The sequence below is a fragment of the Ursus americanus genome, chromosome 23, assembly GCF_024610735.1.
Source record: "Ursus americanus isolate L20-20 chromosome 23, mUrsAme1.1.p, whole genome shotgun sequence".
NCBI classification, from domain to species: domain Eukaryota; kingdom Metazoa; phylum Chordata; class Mammalia; order Carnivora; family Ursidae; genus Ursus; species Ursus americanus.
This window is the reverse complement of record NC_142149.1, coordinates 18,960,225-18,979,423: the sequence shown is the minus strand read 5'-3', so window position 1 is coordinate 18,979,423 and position 19,199 is coordinate 18,960,225. Positions and strand designations below refer to the sequence as shown.

The window sequence follows — 19,199 nt, the reverse complement described above, 5'->3', positions numbered from 1 at the left end:
AATGAAGAGACTGTGAAGATTGCTTAGGTCAGAGAATCCACAAAGACAGGATTGCTACCTTTCCTTGGGATGGTCACCTGTTTCCTCGAGAAACAGACAGTGCTAAAGGCTTAGAATTTGTGATGGGAAACGCTGAGCAGAAAGAGCGTGAGCCCGTGATCAGCTCCTAATTGCCCGTAGCCAATGTGTTAGCGTATTCTGACCACTGACCCACTGCCCAGGTTACAGAGGTGTGCTTGCTTTAGAAATGACTGGTGAGTCCTCAGGGTGGAAGTAAACGTAAGTGACCGATGACAGTTTTAAACCAAGATCCGTGTCATGTCATGGCATAATTTGATAGATTGTTCTAGCAGTCCACCTGGTTTGAGGAAGTACACTTGGGGATGATATGTGCGCACGCACACACACACACAATATATATGTAGATATACAATTGTATTATTGCCCTAGGAAAACAGACCCATTAAGAAAGTACAGCTTTGGGACGCCTGGATGGCTCAGTCGTTTAAGCTTCTGCCTTTGGCTCAGGCCATGATCCCAGGGTCTTGGGATCAAGCCCCACTCTGGGCTCCTTGCTCAGTGGGGAGTCTGCTTCTCCCTCTGCCTCTGCTCCCCCTGCTTGTGCTCTCTCTCTCTCTGATAATAAATAAATAAATAAATAAATAAAATCTTAAAAGAGAAAGAAAGTACAGCCTCTGCTGCCAGGGTCAGCCCTGCCACACCACAGACAGACTACGGGCTGAAGGGTTTTGTTTTTAACAACATTTATAATAGTTTTTAAAAATTTATAACAACTTTCTTGAGATATAATTCACATATCATACAATTCACCCATTTAAAGTGTACAATTCGGTGGGTTTTAGCGTATTCAGAGAATTGTACAGCTGCCACCAGAAATCAGTTTTACAACAGTTTTGGTCACTCCAGAGAGAAACCCTGTACCCATTAGAAGTCACTTCCATTTTTACCCCACTCCCCCAGCCCTCAGCCACCAGTGAGCTACTTCCTGTTTCATACATTTGCCTGTTGCAGACATTTCATACCAAAGGACTCATACAATATGTGACCTTTTGTGTCTGCTTCTTTCCCTCAGCATGACGTTTTCAAGGTTCATCGGTGTTGCGATAACATGTATTAGTCTTACATTTCTTTTCATGGCCAAATAATACTCTACTGTATGGATATACTAAGTTTTGTTTATGCTATCTGGCTTGCGTCCGCGTTTTAGCTGTTATGAATAACACTGTTATGAACACTTGTGTACAAATATGTGTGTGGATGCGTGATTTCCTTTCTCTTGGGTACGTACGTAGGAGTAGAATTGCTGCGTCATATGGTAACTCTCTGTTTCACCTTTCGAGGAAGCGCCAGACTGCTTTCCCAAAGGTTTAGCGAGGAAAAGTTTTAAAATGTTTTCCGTCTGTCATCTCTTTTGATTTCCTAGAAGCCTACCCTGTCTGATAGCTTCATCTAATTCCTCACTTTGGAAGAGGTTCGCAGCAGGATTGATGAGGGGCTCAGATTTCACATGATGAAATGTCAGTGAGCTCCTGGTACTTAAAAAAAGCAATGGCTTTATTCCATTGTTCCAGCGTGCGTTCCAAGAGCACTTCATTGAAGACATGTCTGGATATTTGAAGTTCCAGCCCTAATGAATTGACTGCTTGTAACCTGTCAAAATTTGCTGACCTGTTTCCTGAACACCATTCCTTTAGCTGCTGAATTATTCACATTTATTGATTTCTATTCCATGATAATTGGCCGAACTAGGACAGATGCCTTTAAGGCTGGTATGTGTAAATAAAATAGGACAATATCATTGGTATCCAAGGGGTTTTTCAAGAGCCTCTTGAGAACGGAAAACACGCTGGCCAAATAGCCTTCAGATGATGTTGTTAAGGAAGGAATTGACTAGAAATGGTATGAAGCAGCAGCCGACAAAAGTCACTTCCATTAGAGAACCAAGAACCTAATTAATCTGGAAGAGAAACCAGCAATTGTCTAGTCCAGTGATGGGCGACACAAAACCCAAAATCCAACTTCAGAGTGAAAGATCAAAAAGCTGCCTCTGGAACATACAAAAAAAGCAGAAACCCATAAATACAGAGAACAAACTGGTGGTTGGCCGAGGGGAGGGGTCAAATGGGTGAAGGGGAGTAAGAGGCGCAGGCGTAAGTCACGGGGATGAAAGGTACAGCCCAGGAAATACAGTCCGTGGTACTGGAACAGTGCCGTACGGTGACATGGTGGCTCCGTTGCCGGGAGCACGGCACAAGGCGGAGAGATACTGAATCACTATGTCGTACACCGGAAACTCATGCCACATTGGGTCTCAGCTACACTGCAATACAAAATAATAATACAATAAGTAAAAATAAAAATCTGCCTCTGGGTTGCTGCTGCTTCATGAAAAAGAAAAAAGGCCTATAAATACTTTTATTTTTCCTGAACTGGCCCTTATTAAAAAAAAAAAAAACTGCTCACTCTGAATCCTATTCAAAAATTTATTTCATAGATACAGAAATGAAGGTCTAGAGAGGTGAAACAGCTCCTCTACGTTACGTAAGTAACCTGTCCTCGGGTCTCCTGATTCTTAGCAGAGAGTGGTCTCCCCTTTGCCTGTGTCCTGCGTGTCGACACGCAGCTGTTGAAACAGAAGTGAACGCAGAGCCAGCGTATTGGATCCAAACCGGGGTTGTTAACCCCGTGGGAGCCACGGCTACAATAACCATGCTCAAGGGGTTTTTTAAAGATTTTTAAAAAAGATTTTATTTATTTATTTGAGTGAGCAAGAGAGAGAGAAAGAGAGCGAGAGAGAGAGAGAGAAGGGGGGGCAGAGGCCGAGGAAGAAGCAGGCTGCCCGCTGAGCAGGAAGTCCGATGGGGGACTCGATCCCAGGACCCTGGGATCCTGACCTGAGCTGAAGACAGACACTTCACCGACTGAGCCACCCAGGCGCTCCTTAAAGATTTTTTATTTATTTGTTTGAGAGAAAGAGAGAGAGAGAGTATAAGCAGGGGGGCAGGGCAGAGAAAGAGGGAGAAGCAGACTCCCCACTGAGCAAGGAACCCGGATGCTGGTCTCAGTCCCCGGACCCCAAGATCATGACCTGAGCCGAAGGCAGACGCTTAACAACGGAGCCACCAGGCGCCCCTCAAGGTGGCCTGTTCTTAATTATGTTATGCGCTCCTCTCTGCCTTTGCTCTCAGAAATCTTTCCGGGGGGGCACCTGGGTGGCGCAGTCGTTAAGCGTCTGCCTTCGGCTCAGGGCGTGATCCCGGCGTTATGGGATCGAGCCCCACATCAGGCTCCTCTGCTGGGAGCCTGCTTCTTCCTCTCCCACTCCCCCTGCTTGTGTTCCCTCTCTCGCTGGCTGTCTCTCTCTGTCAAATAAATAAATAAAATCTTAAAAAAAAAAAAAAAAAAAAGAACTCTTTCCAGGGCAGAAGTGTAACTAAAACAAGAAGCAGCTTGGGGGTTTTTATGGAGTTTCAGGGGTTTCGCGTGAGCTTTTGTTGCTGTTGTGGTTTTTTAAGCAGGAGGGTGGTTTTCCAGGAAGCTCATTTTCAATACTTTTCTTTCTTCTCGCTCTATCTTCTGCTTTTCACGTTTCACAGTCATTGCCTTCAGAGCAGCCAATTCGACTCCAAGTCTGAGCACCGCTAGGACTCTTCTCACTCCGCCCCAGCACAGAACTGGGGATTCAGTGCTGTGTCAGCTGCATTACTTTCTACCCGGAGGCAAAAGGAAGAAAACCGAATTCCTTCTCCTCCCTGGTGAACTGTTTGGACTCCTGGTCCAGGGCATGCGGCCAGAATCCCATCTTTTCTCCTCCATCTCCCCCACTAACCTCCTCCTTTGTCCTCCACCTGTCCTGGGGCCACTGACCCCTGCTTGGTCGTCCCTCCTGAGGAACGCAAATGAGCCTTTTGAGAAAGGTAATCTAGCTGAATTGATTTGATAGCCCCTGTGGCATAAATCAGTTTTCTTAATTTTGGGTATGTCTTTAGACGGCCAGGGCCCTCCTTACAGGTCCATTTCCCGCCCCACCCCCCCATACAGTGACTTGCGAGGGAGTGACAGCGGCAGCATCTCTCCCTCCAGCAGCATCACCCCTCCCTGTTACAAGGACTGCAGTGAAACCACCAAGGACACCCTGCACCAGACCTTCAAAGGGTTCCTGTGTTTCAGGAGCTTTGGGTGAGGCTCCCTTGCTCCTGACAGGTATCCGAATTGATCCAGAAAAAGCTGATGCAAGCAGCCCATCTTTGATCTGGCTCTCCGAGCTTTGCCACGACACACGGTGGCCACCAGCTCTTACCTCCAGAACTATGCCCTCTCTCGTGTTCTGCACGGTATGCTTCTGAGAACTTCCACAGGGCCAATGACCCCCCACATAATAACTGTCAGACTGGTGAGCTAATTCCTCAAACTGGGGGAGGGCTGAACTCAACCCATGTTAAGAAAAAGAAAAGACCTGGAAAGGATTCTGCCCACTTTAGACTCTTTCATCTGATTTCCAATTTTAGTTACAGGTTTTCTTGGGGGATGCCTATAAGATTCCATCCCTGAGGAAAAGGAATCGGGGAGATGCTTTGATGAAGGATAGGAAAGTGCTGGAGAAGAGTTCAATGAGGGGAAGAGTTGCCCTCAATTTTTATTTGGGCTGAGCCTCCTGGGAAGCGAGGGGCAGAGAAGATGAAGTTGGAATGTTTCATTGTTGTCATCGAGAGGGGATAATCTCACGCTATTACCCCATCATTTCCATACAAAAATCTAATAAACCAATGGTTCTCAACCGGGAGTGATTTTGCCTCCCAAATGATGCTTGGCCATGTCTGGAGACATTTTTTGGTTGTCATAACTGGAGACGTTGCTAGTGGTATCTAGTAGGTAGGGCTCAGGCAGGCGGCCAATCGTCCTACCAGGCACACCCCCCCCAACAAAGAATTATCCTCCCCCAAATGTCCATAGTGCTGGCGTTGAGAATCCCCATAACAAACCCAAGAGAAAGGAGAATCAATCACAGTTTGCCTGGAAGAATTTTCTCCAGTGAGTGTTTTCAACCCAGCCCCAGAGTACTGCTTTGCAAATGGGTCCTTCTGGTGGGCCCAGCAGCCCCTCCTCCAGTCCTGTCTCAAGTGGGAGATTTATCGTGCTAAATTCTAACATCTTTCCCTCCAACAAAGCCGACTTGTTAAAGTAACTGGAGTCCTTGCGTCTGGGGGCCTGGAAGTAAAACCAGTCTTGCCTCCAGGCTTTTTGTAGAGACCCTAAAGCTGAACGCGTTGTGGGTATCCACACACGTGGCCATCATTAAATACAGGATAAAGGTATAGACGGATTGAGAGTTTCAGCTAAAAGTTAGGGTGAGGCGAGCCGGGTCTGACAGGGAGCTACCAAGTATGAGTTTGGTAGACAAATTGCGCTCCCCCCGGAAGGGCTCTGGACGAATTTAACATTGTTGTTAAATCACCAGGGAGAGGAATGAGTAAAACAAAACACATTCTTAGATGGACAAAGAACGTGGTTGAGACACACTGCCTAATACTGGGCTTAAGTCCTCCGAGCTTGGGGTTGATTTATTTAATGAAAGCAGAAGAGATACTTCTTTGATATCTCATTGCTACAAAACTCGGTGTCCATTACTATTGGTACAAACTGTTTTAATTTTTGTTAATTGCTAATGAAAAACATTCTAATTGGATTGTGTCACACTGCCCTAATTAAGGCTGAGAAAGGAAAAATATCAACCCCAGGCCAAACTGCCTTTTTTTTTTTTTTAAGATTTTATTTATTTATGTGACAGAGAGACAGCCAGCGAGAGAGGGAACACAAGCAGGGGGAGTGGGAGAGGAAGAAGCAGGCTCCCAGTGGAGGAGCCTGATGTGGGGCTCGATCCCAGAACGCCAGGATCACGCCCTGAGCCGAAGGCAGATGCTCAACGACTGCGCCACCCAGGCACCCCCCAAACTGCCTTCTTATGATGATGTTAAGAATCTCCTAGAAGGGGTGCCTGGGTGGCTCAGTTAGTTAAGCGTCCGACTCTTGGTTTCGGCTCAGGTCATGATCTCAGAGCCCTGGGATGGAGCCTAGGTTGGGCTCCACATTGGGCGCAGAGTCTGCTTGTCCTCCCCTTCCCCCTCTGCCCCTCCCCCTGCACCTCTCTCTCTCTAAAATTAATAAAATCTTTTTTTAAAAAAAAGACTCCACTAGATAAATTGATTTTAAATGATATGTAAACTTTAACTAATAATAGTCTATTCCAGTGAACATGTTTCCTTGCTTTCTAGTTGTTAAATATTAACTCCTACCCAAGATAAATTATTAAAAAAAACAACCCTGAACTTGCCACAAATACTTATCCGTCTCCTTCCTGTTTTGTACAGCCCCTTGATTTAATGTCCTCTTAGCTTTTTTTTTTTTTTTTAAGATTTTATTTATTTGAGAGAGAGAAAGAGCAGGGAGAGAGGCAGGAGGGGAAAGCAGACTGCGCTGAGCTCAGAGCCTGTCGAGGGGCTTGATCCCAGGACCCTGAGATCATCACCTGTCCGGAAATCCGAGGCTTCACCTAGTGAGCCACCCACGCACCCCTCCTCTTTGCCTCTTGATATGACTGTCCCGTTTTCCTATTCTGAATTCAGTTTTTAAAAAAAGAAGTGCCAGTCTGCTATGGACCCGACGCTGTCATAGTAACTGAAGAATTGGTGCTACTTTTTTGTAAATGTTCCTTTGGCAGCTCTGATTTATTCTGCCTTCTGAAATCTAATTTTCTCCCCTCTCCCCATGAAAAAAAAATAGGTCCCTGCCGCTCGACTCCTTACAGGTGAGCCCTCAGCAAGGTCTGAGGCTGGATCTGCCAGGGGACAGTGGATGGATTCCAAACAGGTTTCAGACCCAGCACGTCTCTTTCGTACCCGCAGCTCTCCAGTCCTTCCCCGACGTCTCTAGATTGTAGAGCAAAGAGTTCTGATGCCAGAGTTCACATTTTCCCAGGCCTTGGCACGTACCTATGAAGACTTCCTGCTGCAACACGAAACCTATTGCTTGATTTATATTATAACTGTCTCCTTTATATGCTCAAATAACTGTTTTAGACGCAAAAAGGTCAGACCCCAGAATGTCCTGCAGTAGATACGGTAATTCACATGCAACTTTCCAGGAGAGTTATCAAACTCACCTCTAAACTACATTTTTCCTTCCTCAAAACTCACTTCCAGACTTTTTTGTGCAACAGAGCGTTTTACAGTGCTGTAAACTTTCCATGTGGTGTTCCTTGTCACTTAAAATCATGAAATCCACACGTTCCCTAGAGCCAGCAAAGGCTGCGTTCCTGTTTTTAAGATCAGTCACTGGTGTTGCCTAATGTCACTATACCATAGTTTGCCGAGCCATGTCCTTATTTGGCATCTGGATTATTTGGATTATAAATAGCAACACATGAACATCTTTGCACAAATTACATTTTTTCCCTTTTGGGTTATTTCCTTCGGGTATATTCCCAAAACTGGTATTACTGGGTCAAAGGTTTGAAAAGTTTCATAGCTCTTGTCACCCACTTCCAGCATATTCTTGAGACAGACTGCGGCATATTTGAGCACTGGAAATGTTGAACCGGGTTTCCCACGATATACAATAAGAGTAACTTGCATTTAACTTCTCACAGTCTTCAGTGAGGGAAGGAGTTACAAAATGTCAAAACAAAACAAAAGCCAAGACAGCAGCACTCTTGCTGTAGCCAGAGACGAGCTCTGAGCTCTCGTTGGTTAACTTGGTAAAATGTCCACCACAAGGGCTCCGTAAGATATCTGTGTTCCAGGCTCTACGGAAAACAGCCCCCAAGCTTCTGTGAAGTACCGTCAGCTCAGCGCTGTGGCTGAGTAGTTTCAGGGAGAATTTAAAGCCGGCACTTGGTGAGGAAGGTGGGAAGAGAGGTAGAAAATAAAAAGAAGAGGTGCCTGCATGGCTCAGTTGGTTAAGGGTCTGACTCTTGAATCGGGCTCAGGTCAGGATCTCAGGGTCATGAGATCGAGCCCCACATTGGGCTCTGTGCTCAGTGTGAAAGCTGCTTAGGTTCCCACCCTCTCCTTCTGCCCCCCACTCGTGCTCACTCTCTCTCTCTCTCTCTCTCTCTCTCTCAAAAAGATAAGAAGAAAGGACGTGCTCTGCTGTCATGGCTGCCTCTGTGCTGATGGCAGCAGCGCCGAGAGAAATAAGCTGGTTCTAATTCAGATTATTTACCGCTTGAAAGTGACTTCTAAGAACTGTGATGCTAGAGGACCTTGATATCCTCAGTTTAAGAATCAAAACCAAAACAAAACAAAAATAACCCACTGAGTCATCCTTGCCATCTGGTTCCTCAGGCTAATAATAGTGATGATGGTGGTGACAAGGGACACGCACCAAGTACTATGTGCCCGTCACTTTTCGAAGGGTTTTACCCACAGCAGTCATTTCATCCCCTCAACTTCCATTATTGTGCCCACTTGGCAGATGAGAAAACAGAATCAGAAAGCTAAGAAGCTTCCCCGAAGTCACAGAGCTAGTAAATGTCTGAGCCAGACTCGAACCCAGACAACTGACCACCACGCCTCGTGCTCTGACCACCGCCTCGGGTGCAGCGAGAGAAAAGGGTTCAGGGATAGTTCGATGACGCACTACAATACCCAATTGTGGGCTCTCTTAAACACTTCTAAGTATTTCTTTCTCTTTTTTAAAGATTTTATGTATTCATTTGAGAGAGTGAGAGAGCATGAGTGGAGGGGAGAGGGAGAAGCAGACTCCCTGCCAAGCAGGGAACCCGATGTGGGGCTCAATCCCAGAACCCCAGGATCATGACCTGAGCCAAAGGCAAATGCTTAACCATCTGAGCCACCCAGGTGCCCCTTCTTAATTGTTCTAAACATGTGTTACCTTTTTCCTTACTCTGTATTTTGGGGGGAAAAAATCAAATAGAAAAGGGAGTGCAATGAACTTCTATATACGCTTCATCTGAATCACCAACTATTCACATTTGCCATACTTGCCTTTTATCTCTCACTGTATATGTACATATTCTTATATTTCATCAGTCATTTAAGGATGATTTGCAAACATCATGCTATATGCTTCAGGTGTTTCCTAAGGACATAGACATTCTCTTACATAACAGTAACACGTGTTGCTTTTTTAATCCCAAAGAACCTCAGCTTAAGAAAAACAAATAACTGGGGGCACCTGGGTGGCTTAGTCGGTTAAGCATCCAACTCTTGATTCTGGCTCAGGTCAGGATCTCAAGGTTGAGGGATTGAGCCCCCCATCAGGCTTCACGCTGAGTGTAGAGGCTGCTTGGGATTCTTTCTCTCCCTCTGCCTCTGCCCCTCCTGTTCACACACCCGGTCTATCAATCTAAAAAAATAAATAAAAAATTTTAAAAAAGAAAAACAAATAATTAATAATAAATAATTATTTTCTGTTTCATGACCACGCACTGCAGGTTAAACGGACTTTCCTTGCTCACTGAAGCTCACTGGCCCTGTTTAATCCTTGCCCAGCTGCCCAGCTGTACCCCATCTCTGCTGGGGAACTTTCCAGAACACTCTGGACTCCTTGACATCACTGAACCTCAGTTTCCTGTCAACGCTTTGAGTGTCATGGTACCAATCTATGCACTTCCTTCCTTCTCTGAAAGCCAACAAGTTGCTTATTTAATTACCGTAACACTCAGTTTAGTTTAAAATTAATATCATATTTTACTACTGTAATGGAAATTTTAAAATCCTAAAGGTTTTTAATTATTTTTTCATAAAATCTCTTACAATTACAACTTAGGTAAACAGGGTCCCTCTTTCAATTTAATGATTTTTCAACTAAAATATTTTATTTCTTTAACTAGTATTTATTAAGCATCTATTATATCTTAGGCATTGTTGGAATCAAAGTAGCTAGCGCTGTAGGGACCCCTGGGTGGCTCAGCCAGTTATGCATTTGCCTTCAGCTCAGGTCATGATCCCAGGGTCCTGGGATCGAGTCTCACATGGGCTCCTTGCTCAGCAGGGAGCCTGCTTCTCCCTCTGCCAGCCCGTCCCCCTGCTTGTGTTCGCTCTCACTCTCTCTCTCTCTGATTAAAAAAAAAAAAAAGTAGCTAGCACTTTTGAGTAATTAACATGTCACCAGGGACACCTGAGTTAATCCTCACAACTATCACCATTCCCATTTTCCAGATGGGTAAAGGGAGAAGTTAAGTCATTTGCCCCAGGTTGCACAACGAGCCAGAATGCCCAGGCAGGCGATCTGCCTCTGTCCGGAACCCCTGCTCGCAGGCACCAGGTAATCCAGCGGGGAGTGCCCCAGGGTGGGGCGGGGAGCTCATCCGTGGGGCCAGTAACAACACCAGCACTTGTGAGATAGTGGGGGACGCTTGCCTTCAGAGGGGTTGGTTGTGGTCGAGGAAGAAGCCCAGAAGGCAGTTCCATTTCCCCTGCTCCTGGGCGCTGGCAGATAAAACAGATCAGCAAGAAAAGCGTGCCTCTGCGTGGGTGATTATTTCCATAAACACTGACGATGGAGTCTTGGCCTTACTTAACTTGGCTTCCAGGACATTCTTGGTGTTTCTACTCCCTCTGGCCACTCCTCCGTCTCCTCTGTCAGCTTGCTCATCCTCCCGCACCCTGCCTTTCAATGACTCAAGCTCTGGCTCAAGCCTCGTTTCCCTCACGTCCCATCCAGGGTTAGAACCACTGTCTGCGCTGTGTACCTTCGGTGTGGCCCTTCGGCCTCCTGCTCTGGGCTAGGTGGAATGCAGCGGGCTCCTATCCCGGGGCTTGCATTTGGGGTCCGCAGAGGAGAGCCACAAACAAGGGACGAGATGGAGAGAGAGGCCAGGGTATTGATTCCGGAGGGGTCATGCTGCACCCTTTTTCACTGATTTCCATAAACCTCATCCACGCTTTTATCAACAACAACCTTCTTACAGTCTCCTCAAAGTATCCAGCTGGAGCGCACCCTCTGCTTCCCACAGGGGCCTCTGCCTAACCAACCGCCAGGGACTGTCCCATCAATATCCCCCATCCAGACCAACGTCCACTGTTTTCTAGAGCTGTGCGTTCAACGACTCAGTCCGCTGCTCCACCGGCATTTCTCGCGGGTGCCTCGAACGCAAAACATACAAACCCTGCGTGGCATAATAACATTGCTGGTCCTTGTCCCCTGTTTCCCGCGCAGAGCTCCTAAAACCTTGGAATTTCTAAGCGATAAGAGTGATAAAGGTGTCTTGATATTCATAACAAACCCCTCTGAACCACACCTGAGTTCATGTTAATGAGGTGGCTTCTGGAAAGCTCCTAAGGAGAGTTTGCCAGGGGAGCTGGCCATGTGATTATCATGGGTTGGAACTTGCCGTCCTCCTGCTGTGACGGGAGGGGGGGGGCAGCTGGAAGTTGAATCAGTCGCCAATGGCCAATGATTTCATAAATCGTACCTATGTGATGAATTCTCCATAAAACCCCAAAAGGACAGGGTTCAGGGAGCCCCCTGGGCTGGTGGACACCTGGAGATGTGGGGAGAGTGGTGCACCCGGAGAGGCTCCCCACCATTCCCCCTACCGTGCCCTGTGTCTCTCTTCCATCTGGCTGTTCCTGAGTTCTATCTTTTTATAATAAAATAATAAACTAGCAATTTAGTAGGTAAAATATTTCTCTGAATTCTGTGAGCCACTCTAGCAGATTAATCCGATCCAAGGAGGGAGTCTTTGGAACCCCTGATCCATGGGTCTATTAGTCTGTCAGAAGCACAGGTGACGACCTACGATTACAAATGGCATCCAGGGGCGCCTGGGTGGCACAGCGGTTAAGCGTCTGCCTTCGGCTCAGGGCGTGATCCCGGTGTTTTGGGATCGAGCCCCACATCAGGCTCTTCTGCTCTGAGCCTGCTTCTTCCTCTCCCACTCCCCCTGCTTGTGTTCCCTCTCTCGCTGGCTGTCTCTATCTCTGTCAAATAAATAAAATCTTTAAAAAAAAAAATGGCATCCAAAGGGCAAGGGGGCGAGGGGGCGGGGGTGGGTGGGTCTTGCAGGACTGAACCCTCACGCTGGGGAATCTGACACTATCTCCAGGTAGACAGTCAGAATCGAGTTGAATTGTGGGACCCCCAGCTTGTGTTCTGAGACTTGCTTGTTGGATGTGCGGGCAAACGACCCTCTCCACACTCTGGAATTGGGTCCGGAGCCCAAATAGTGGGGAATGGGGATAACTACTAAAGGGCATGGGATTTCTATGGGGAGGCAATAAAAATGTTCTAAAATTGATCTTAGTGGGGTGCCTGGGTGACTCAGTTGGTTAAGCGCCTGACTCTTGACTTTGGCTCAGGTCATGATCTCAGGGTCGTGAAATCGAGTCCCGTGTTCGGCTCTGCACTGGGTGTGGGTCCTACTTGGGATTCTCTCTCTCCCTCTCCCTCTGCCCCTTCCCTCACCTGCTATCTCTCTCTCTAAAATAATAAATAAAAAAATTTTTAAGATTTTGTTTATTTGTTAGAGAGAGCAAGTGAGAGGGAGAGTACGAGCAGGGAGAGGAGCAGAGGGAGAGGGAGAAGTAGGCTCCCCACTGAGCAGGAAGCCCGATGTGGGGCTCGATCTTGGGACTCCAGAATCATGACCTGAGCCGAAGGCAGATGCTTAACCCACTGAGCCACCCAGGCACCCCAATAAATAAATCTTTTTAAAAAATTTTTTAAATAAAAATAAAACTGATCATAGTGATTATTCCACTCTGTGGATATAGTAAAAAACCAACAAATTGTATGCTTTAAATGGATGAATTTTATGGCATGTGAATTATAACTCAATAGAGCCCTTACTGAAAAAAAAAAATTCCTTATAGGACCTCCATGAGCCGGCCTGATCTGGGCCTCACCCTCCTTGCCCCTCACCCTGCACTGTGTAGACAGACTAGCTGCTCCAGGTAACACCCAGGCCTCCTCCGGGCTTTTCCCCAGACCTCCTCTCACGACTCTGTCCCCACTTCACGTAGAAGTCCCTCTCCAGTCCAAATCACTTTCTCAAGGAACCCTCCTTGCCCGCCTACCCGGAGCCCAGATCAAGAGCCCTGGTGGACCCAGGAGCAGCCCTGCACCCTGCTCTCCGGCTCATCAGACTGATTCTCTGAGTCATGTCTGTCCTCCCCAGCTAGACTCAAAGCCCCACGAAGGCAGTGCCACGCCTGCGTTGAACACCATTGTGAGTGACCTCAGGCCCTAGGGCAGAAGGAGGCCTCAGTAGGTCTTTGTTGAATAATAATGGAAAATACACAGCTATTTGCTGAAGAGTTGGAAAACGGGCTAACAAATTATAGATGCTCGAAGCTTAGAGCCCCACACATGACTCAGGAAAGAGACATTCTCAGGCACTCCCAACCGAAAATTAGAAAGAGGTTGAAAACCCAAAGGACAAGGCAGGCTTACGCAGAATAGAAACGCTGGCCTCTTCCCAGGAGAAGCTGACTCCCCAGTAGGTGGGGAACCACCTCTCTCCGCCAGCCGTTCTAGAAAGTCAGGGCCGAGGCTTGCTGCTGTTTTGCAAGATAGAGACTGACCCTCCCAGGTCCTAGGATAAGAGAGATAGTGTTAACCGAATCTTGCTTCAGCCCCACGGGCTTTCAACGGGGGGTGTTTGCTTGTCGTCAGTGGTCACACCTACTGGGGCTCAACCAACCTTGACCACATCGCCTCAGCCCCTGGGACGCCGCCGTCCCCTGACATCTTTGTGATGCTTCGGACATCAGGGGCGCAAGAAGACACACACAGGACGCCCCAGTGATAACAGAGCTTGTTACTATGCAAGTACTGACACCGTGAGGTCAAGCTTCGGCGGCTCCATCGCCAAATGTGCTTGTCTTACTTCTCTGCGTTCCCTTTCCGGGGCTGTTTGACACTCTCCTGGGTTCAGAGCAATTTTTTTGCTCCTCTAGCTTTGTGGAGTTACAGTAATCTTCAGAACCACGAGGAAAAATAATGCTATCTCTGAGAAACCAAGGTTCAGTTTCTGCATTGTAAACCGCCTGATTTTGGACCAGCGTCTGGAACCTGGTCACGCTTTTGAACCTGAGCTTCCGTTTTCCATTTAAACTTGACAGATACATCCATAAGATCTTAAAAATCCATTCTTTGGGGGCGCCTGGGTGGCTCAGTCATTAAGCATCTGCCTTCCGCTCAGGGCGTGATCCCCGAGTCCTGGGATCGAGCCCCGCATTGGGCTCCCTGCTCCACTGGGAAGCCTGCTTCTTCCTCTCCCTCTGCGCCTCAGCCCTGCTTCTCTCTCTCTCTCTCTCTCTCTCGCTCTATCTCAAATAAATAAAATCTTTTTTAAAAATTAACATATCTTGGGGCACCTGGGTGGCACAGTCATTAAGCGTCTGCCTTCAGCTCAGGGCGTGATCCCGGCGTTCTGGGATCGAGCCCCACATCAGGCTTCTCTGCTGGGATCCTGCTTCTTCCTCTCCCACTCCCCCTACTTGTGTTCCCTCTCTCACTGCCTGTCTCTCTGTCAAATAAATAAATAAAATCTTAAAAAATAAAAAAATTAAAAATAAAAAAATTAACATATCTTGGTATAGTTACCCTTTGCATAAATCATGTATCACCTTTTTTGTTTTGAGGTCTTCAAATGCTTAACTTATTTTATTTTTTTTTAACATTTAAAGATTTTTTTTTTTTTAATTAGAGAGAGAGAGCACAAGCAGGGGGAGCTGCAGGCAGAAGGAGAAGGAGCCCGACTGAGCACTGACACAGGGCTCCATCCCAGGACCCTGAGATCATGACCTGAGCCCAAGGCAGACGCTGAACCCACTGAGCCACCCAGGCGCCCCACTTAACTTATTTTAGTTCCTCATAATTACTTTTCCCTTTTTAACGTCAAAATTGTTACAATTTGGTCAGTGGCTTCCTTATCCTTCCACCACTATTGTCTGAAATCCTTGTTTCCTAGGCCCTTCTAAAGTTGCCTGGCCCCAGGATGCAGAACTGTCCTCCTGTAAGTCTCCGTTCCGTTTAGTGACAGCCAGCGGTTAGCACAAGCCCTGCTATGTGTGGGCTCCAGTCAGGTTCCGAACAGAAAAACACGTTTCTGTTAAAGGTCATGAGCTCAAACCAATCGAATTCACTTTTTTTTCCAATATAAAATCTTTTAACTTACCTTCTCTACACTATTTCTGCTTCCAGTGTTCTATTCCTTCACCAATGACGCCGTCACATTTCCTTCTGTTTTGTATTCCTCCTACACCTTACCGGCCACCATCACGCCATCCCTCTGCGGACGGCGGTGTCTGTTGGGTTGGTCTCCTTGCTGCTGTTGACCAACCTGTCCTCCCTCCACAAGCATCAGGAAACTCAAACCCCCAACACACACACACACACACACACACACACACACTGACCAGAGCCGACATCCTTCTGCGCCTTGTTTGCTCCCAGAGGCCTCCTGAGAACCAGACATCTTTTAAGACAATGAGTCCTTCTGGAGTAAAATCCTGACTGAGGGAGTTTCAGGGAATGTTTGGATTTTGCTGTTGCTGTTTTGCTAAGTTGCCCTCTGGGAAGCTGACATTTATTCTCACGGGATATTTTAATTTAATTTTTTTAATTGTAGTTCTTGCTGTTTCTGATTTGCAAAAGCAAAGGAATGATAAAGAAGACCGGTTCCTTTCAGAAGTGCTGCGAACCACTGAAAAGCATAGGGATGAAAATGAAAAGCGCTCCAATCTCATCACCCAGAAAGAACTCCGGCTAACATTTTGAAATAAGACATGTGGACTATAACAAAAAGGGACCAACGGACAGCTGAAAGAGCTGCTGAGCCTCACGCAAATATTTCGTCTGAGATTCCTCAGGGTTTCTCCAAAAGGTTAACAAAAATGTGAGAAATATGAAGAGCTGGTTGGGCCACAATGCTTTTTTTTTTATCCCCAGCCTTAAGACTTGTAATGAGGGCCGCCTGGGTGGCTCAGTGGGTTAAGTGTCTGCCTTCGGCTCAGGTCATGATCCCAGGGCCCTGGGATCGAGCCCCACGTGGGGCTCCCTGCTCAGTGGGGAGTCTGCTGTCTGCCTCTCCCCCTGCTTGTGCTCTCTCTCTCAAATGAATAGATAAAATCTTTTAAAAAATATTGCGTTCGGGGCGCCTGGGTGGCACAGCGGTTAAGCGTCTGCCTTCCGCTCAGGGCGTGATCCCGGCGTTCTGGGATCGAGCCCCACATCAGGCTCTTCCGCTATGAGCCTGCTTCTTCCTCTCCCACTCCCCCTGCTTGTGTTCCCTCTCTCGCTGGCTGTCTCTATCTCTGTCGAATAAATAAATAAAATCTTTAAAAAAAAAATATTGCGTTCAACTCTAAAAATATATGTATTTATTTATTTATTTACTTACTTACTTACTTAGATTAGGGGGAGGGGCAGAGGCAGAAGGAGAGAATCCCAAGCAGGCTCAGCACGGAGCCCAACCTGAGGCTCAATGCCAGGACCCTGAGATCATGACCTGAGTCCAAATCGAGAGCTGAAGGCTTCACTTACTGAGTCACCCAGGCACCCCCCCATGACTACCCTATTTAAAATTCGAACCCAGGGTGCCTGGGTGGCTCAGTCGTTAAGCACCTGCCTTCGGCTCAGGTCATGAGCCCAGGGTCCTGGGATCGAGCCCCGCATTGGGCTCCCTGCCCCACTGGGAGCCTGCCTCTTCCTCTCCTACTCCCCCTGCTTGTGCTCCCTTTCTCGCTGTGTCTCTCTGTGTCAAATAAATAAAATCTTTTTTAAAAATTTAAAAAATAAATAAAATAAAATGCCAAACCACCCTGCTACCTTCCTTTTTCTCTGCCCCCTGCCATCCTCTGTGTTCCCAATGTCCTTCCCTCCCCTTCCAGCTTTTCTTTTGTTTTCTCTTGTTGATCAGATTTATGGTTTGTTGTGTGTCTGCATCACTAAAATATAAGCTATACTAGGACAGGAATTGTCCTGTTCCCTGACATATTCCAAGCACTTAGAATTGTGCCTGGCACATGGTAGGCACGTGGTAAAGATTTGTTGAAATTGGTTAGTGCTCAGGCCATAGCAGTTGGTAAATAATTTGAATACATCAGCTAAAAATACCCTATAAAACTCTCCTTTAAAAAGCAGCCAGAGGGTAAAAGAAGCAAAGCACATCATGGGAAAACGTTTGAGGTTAGCAACCATTGTAAATCCAGAATGATGGGGGTGTCTGTGTGGCCCAGTCGGACTCTTGATTTTGGCTCAAGACATGATCTCAGGGTCGTGAGATGGAGCTGCACCTCGGGCTTCCTGCTGAGTGTGGAGCTGGCTTGAGATTTTCTCTCTCCCTCTGCCCCTCCCCACTCTCTCTCACACACGGAAGGAAGGAAGGAAGGAAGGAAGGAAGGAAGGAAGGAAGGAAGGAAGGAAGGAAGGGGAGAGAAAGAAAGAAAAATCCAAAATGGTTGCATGCAGAATTAGAACACCCACCATCCCGCTGCCCTGCCACCCACACCCTCAATTTCGGAACTAGAGGTAGCACAGCCTTGCTGGTGTAGAAAATGCTGGTCCTTCTGCTTTGTCGGTTCTCAAGTTCATTTCAGGGTTCAAGCTTGCTTTAGTTCAGATTGTGACTTTTTTTTTTTTGAAATTTTCTTTATTTTGTTTATCAATTTGAGAGAGAGAATGAGAGAGAGCATGAGAGGGGGGAGGGTCAGAGGGAGAAACAGCCTCCCTGCTGAGCGGGGAGCCCGATGTGGGACTCGGTCCTGCGACTCCAGGATCATGACCAGCCGAAGGCAGCTGCTCAACCAACTGAGCCACCCAGGCGTCCCAGTTTGCGACTTCCTTGAACATTTGGAAGTTTCTAATCGGCTCTCGGAGGATTTCAATGTTCGCCGTCTTACGATGCAGCTGTCACTTGAAATGTCTTTACGTGAAGTTCTCAGTCAGTTTCAGTGTATTATAATGCTTTATTTTCCTCTTTCTGGAAATCTTCTCTTCGTTTGCTGGGGTTTCTCCGACACGTCAAATCAAATCAAATGTTGTTTGTTTGTTCCACAAAGGGAGCAGAAGCAGGAAGCTTGCTGAGTCCTTCAGCCAGCGTCTCTCTTTCCTTCACATCTAGAAGGTTGTCAAGTTTACATTCCAGGTGACTGTTGACACCGCAGAGGCCGGTCTTTGCGGCCACCACTTCCTTCGCAGGTTGCTCAAGCTCCCTATGCATCCGTCTCCCTCGACCCCCCAGTGGCTGTGAAATGGCATAAAAATAGTGGAAGCCAGCTTTCTGAGATGTTCTCTATGCTTGGAGGAAGTAGTGAACAAATTCAACGTGTGTCCATCCGGTTGTATTATGAACTCATCAGCATGTCTTGCCGTGAAAGCTTATTGTGAAGAATTTTATAAAAACAAACCATCCACGGGGACACCTGGGTGGCTCGGTTGGTTAAGCGCCTGACTTCAACTCAGGTTATGATCTCAGGGTCCCCACTGGGCAGGGAGTCTGCTTCTCCCTCTCCCTCTGCCCCTTCTCCCACTTGTGTTCTCTCTCTCTCTCAAGTAAATAAAATCTTTTAAAAAAAACATCACCCACTGATTTATTGCTGGAGAATATCTAGATTCTTATAAAGCAAAGTTGCCTAGAGCAAAGGATAAGTGAAATAGCCAGAAATGGGGACCATCCATGATTTCAATCAATGATCGAGAGATAAAAGGGCTGGAGGAAGTCAAACAGAGGGGAAAAAATGATGCAGAATTTCAGGAAAACGGAGAAAAATCGAGAGACAACCTGGAGGTGACATTCAAGCCTCAGCTTAAAAAGAAATGAAAAAAGAAAAAAAGTCCACAGTTGTCTTGGAGCCATTCATAGAGTCAGTATGAAGGAATTCAATGGGAGCCTTGGAAAATGGGAATAATGAACACTGTTTTCTGAATTAAGTTAGGACCCAGCACTATTCAAAATCTCTGGTCTTGGTGGATGTAAATGCATAAAATATCAAGCATTTATTTAACCAGAGAAGGGTTAAACCTCTCAAAAATGCAAACGACAAATCCTTTCCAGAAGGCCATACCTCATCTCTTGATTCCCTGCTTGCATTTTGGGAAACAGCTGGTGACCCCACAATCCACGGACAAGGTCCAGAGCAACAAGGGAACAAGATGATTAGATGCCTTCTTTCAGGCTGGCTGAACGAGCAGCGGCTCTTTTATTACCT

The 19,199-nt window shown here is 46.8% G+C and overlaps 1 long non-coding RNA gene across 1 annotated transcript; it reads right to left on the bottom strand.

The window, feature by feature from the left end:
* Positions 1-1,124: 1,124 nt before the first annotated feature.
* On the bottom strand, positions 1,125-19,180 carry LOC123781939 (uncharacterized). The gene is made up of 4 exons (XR_015721287.1): positions 19,056-19,180; positions 13,438-13,579; positions 9,217-9,387; positions 1,125-2,341 (listed from the first exon to the last, which is right to left on the bottom strand). It is a non-coding gene; the product is annotated as an uncharacterized LOC123781939 (long non-coding RNA).
* Positions 19,181-19,199: the final 19 nt, after the last annotated feature.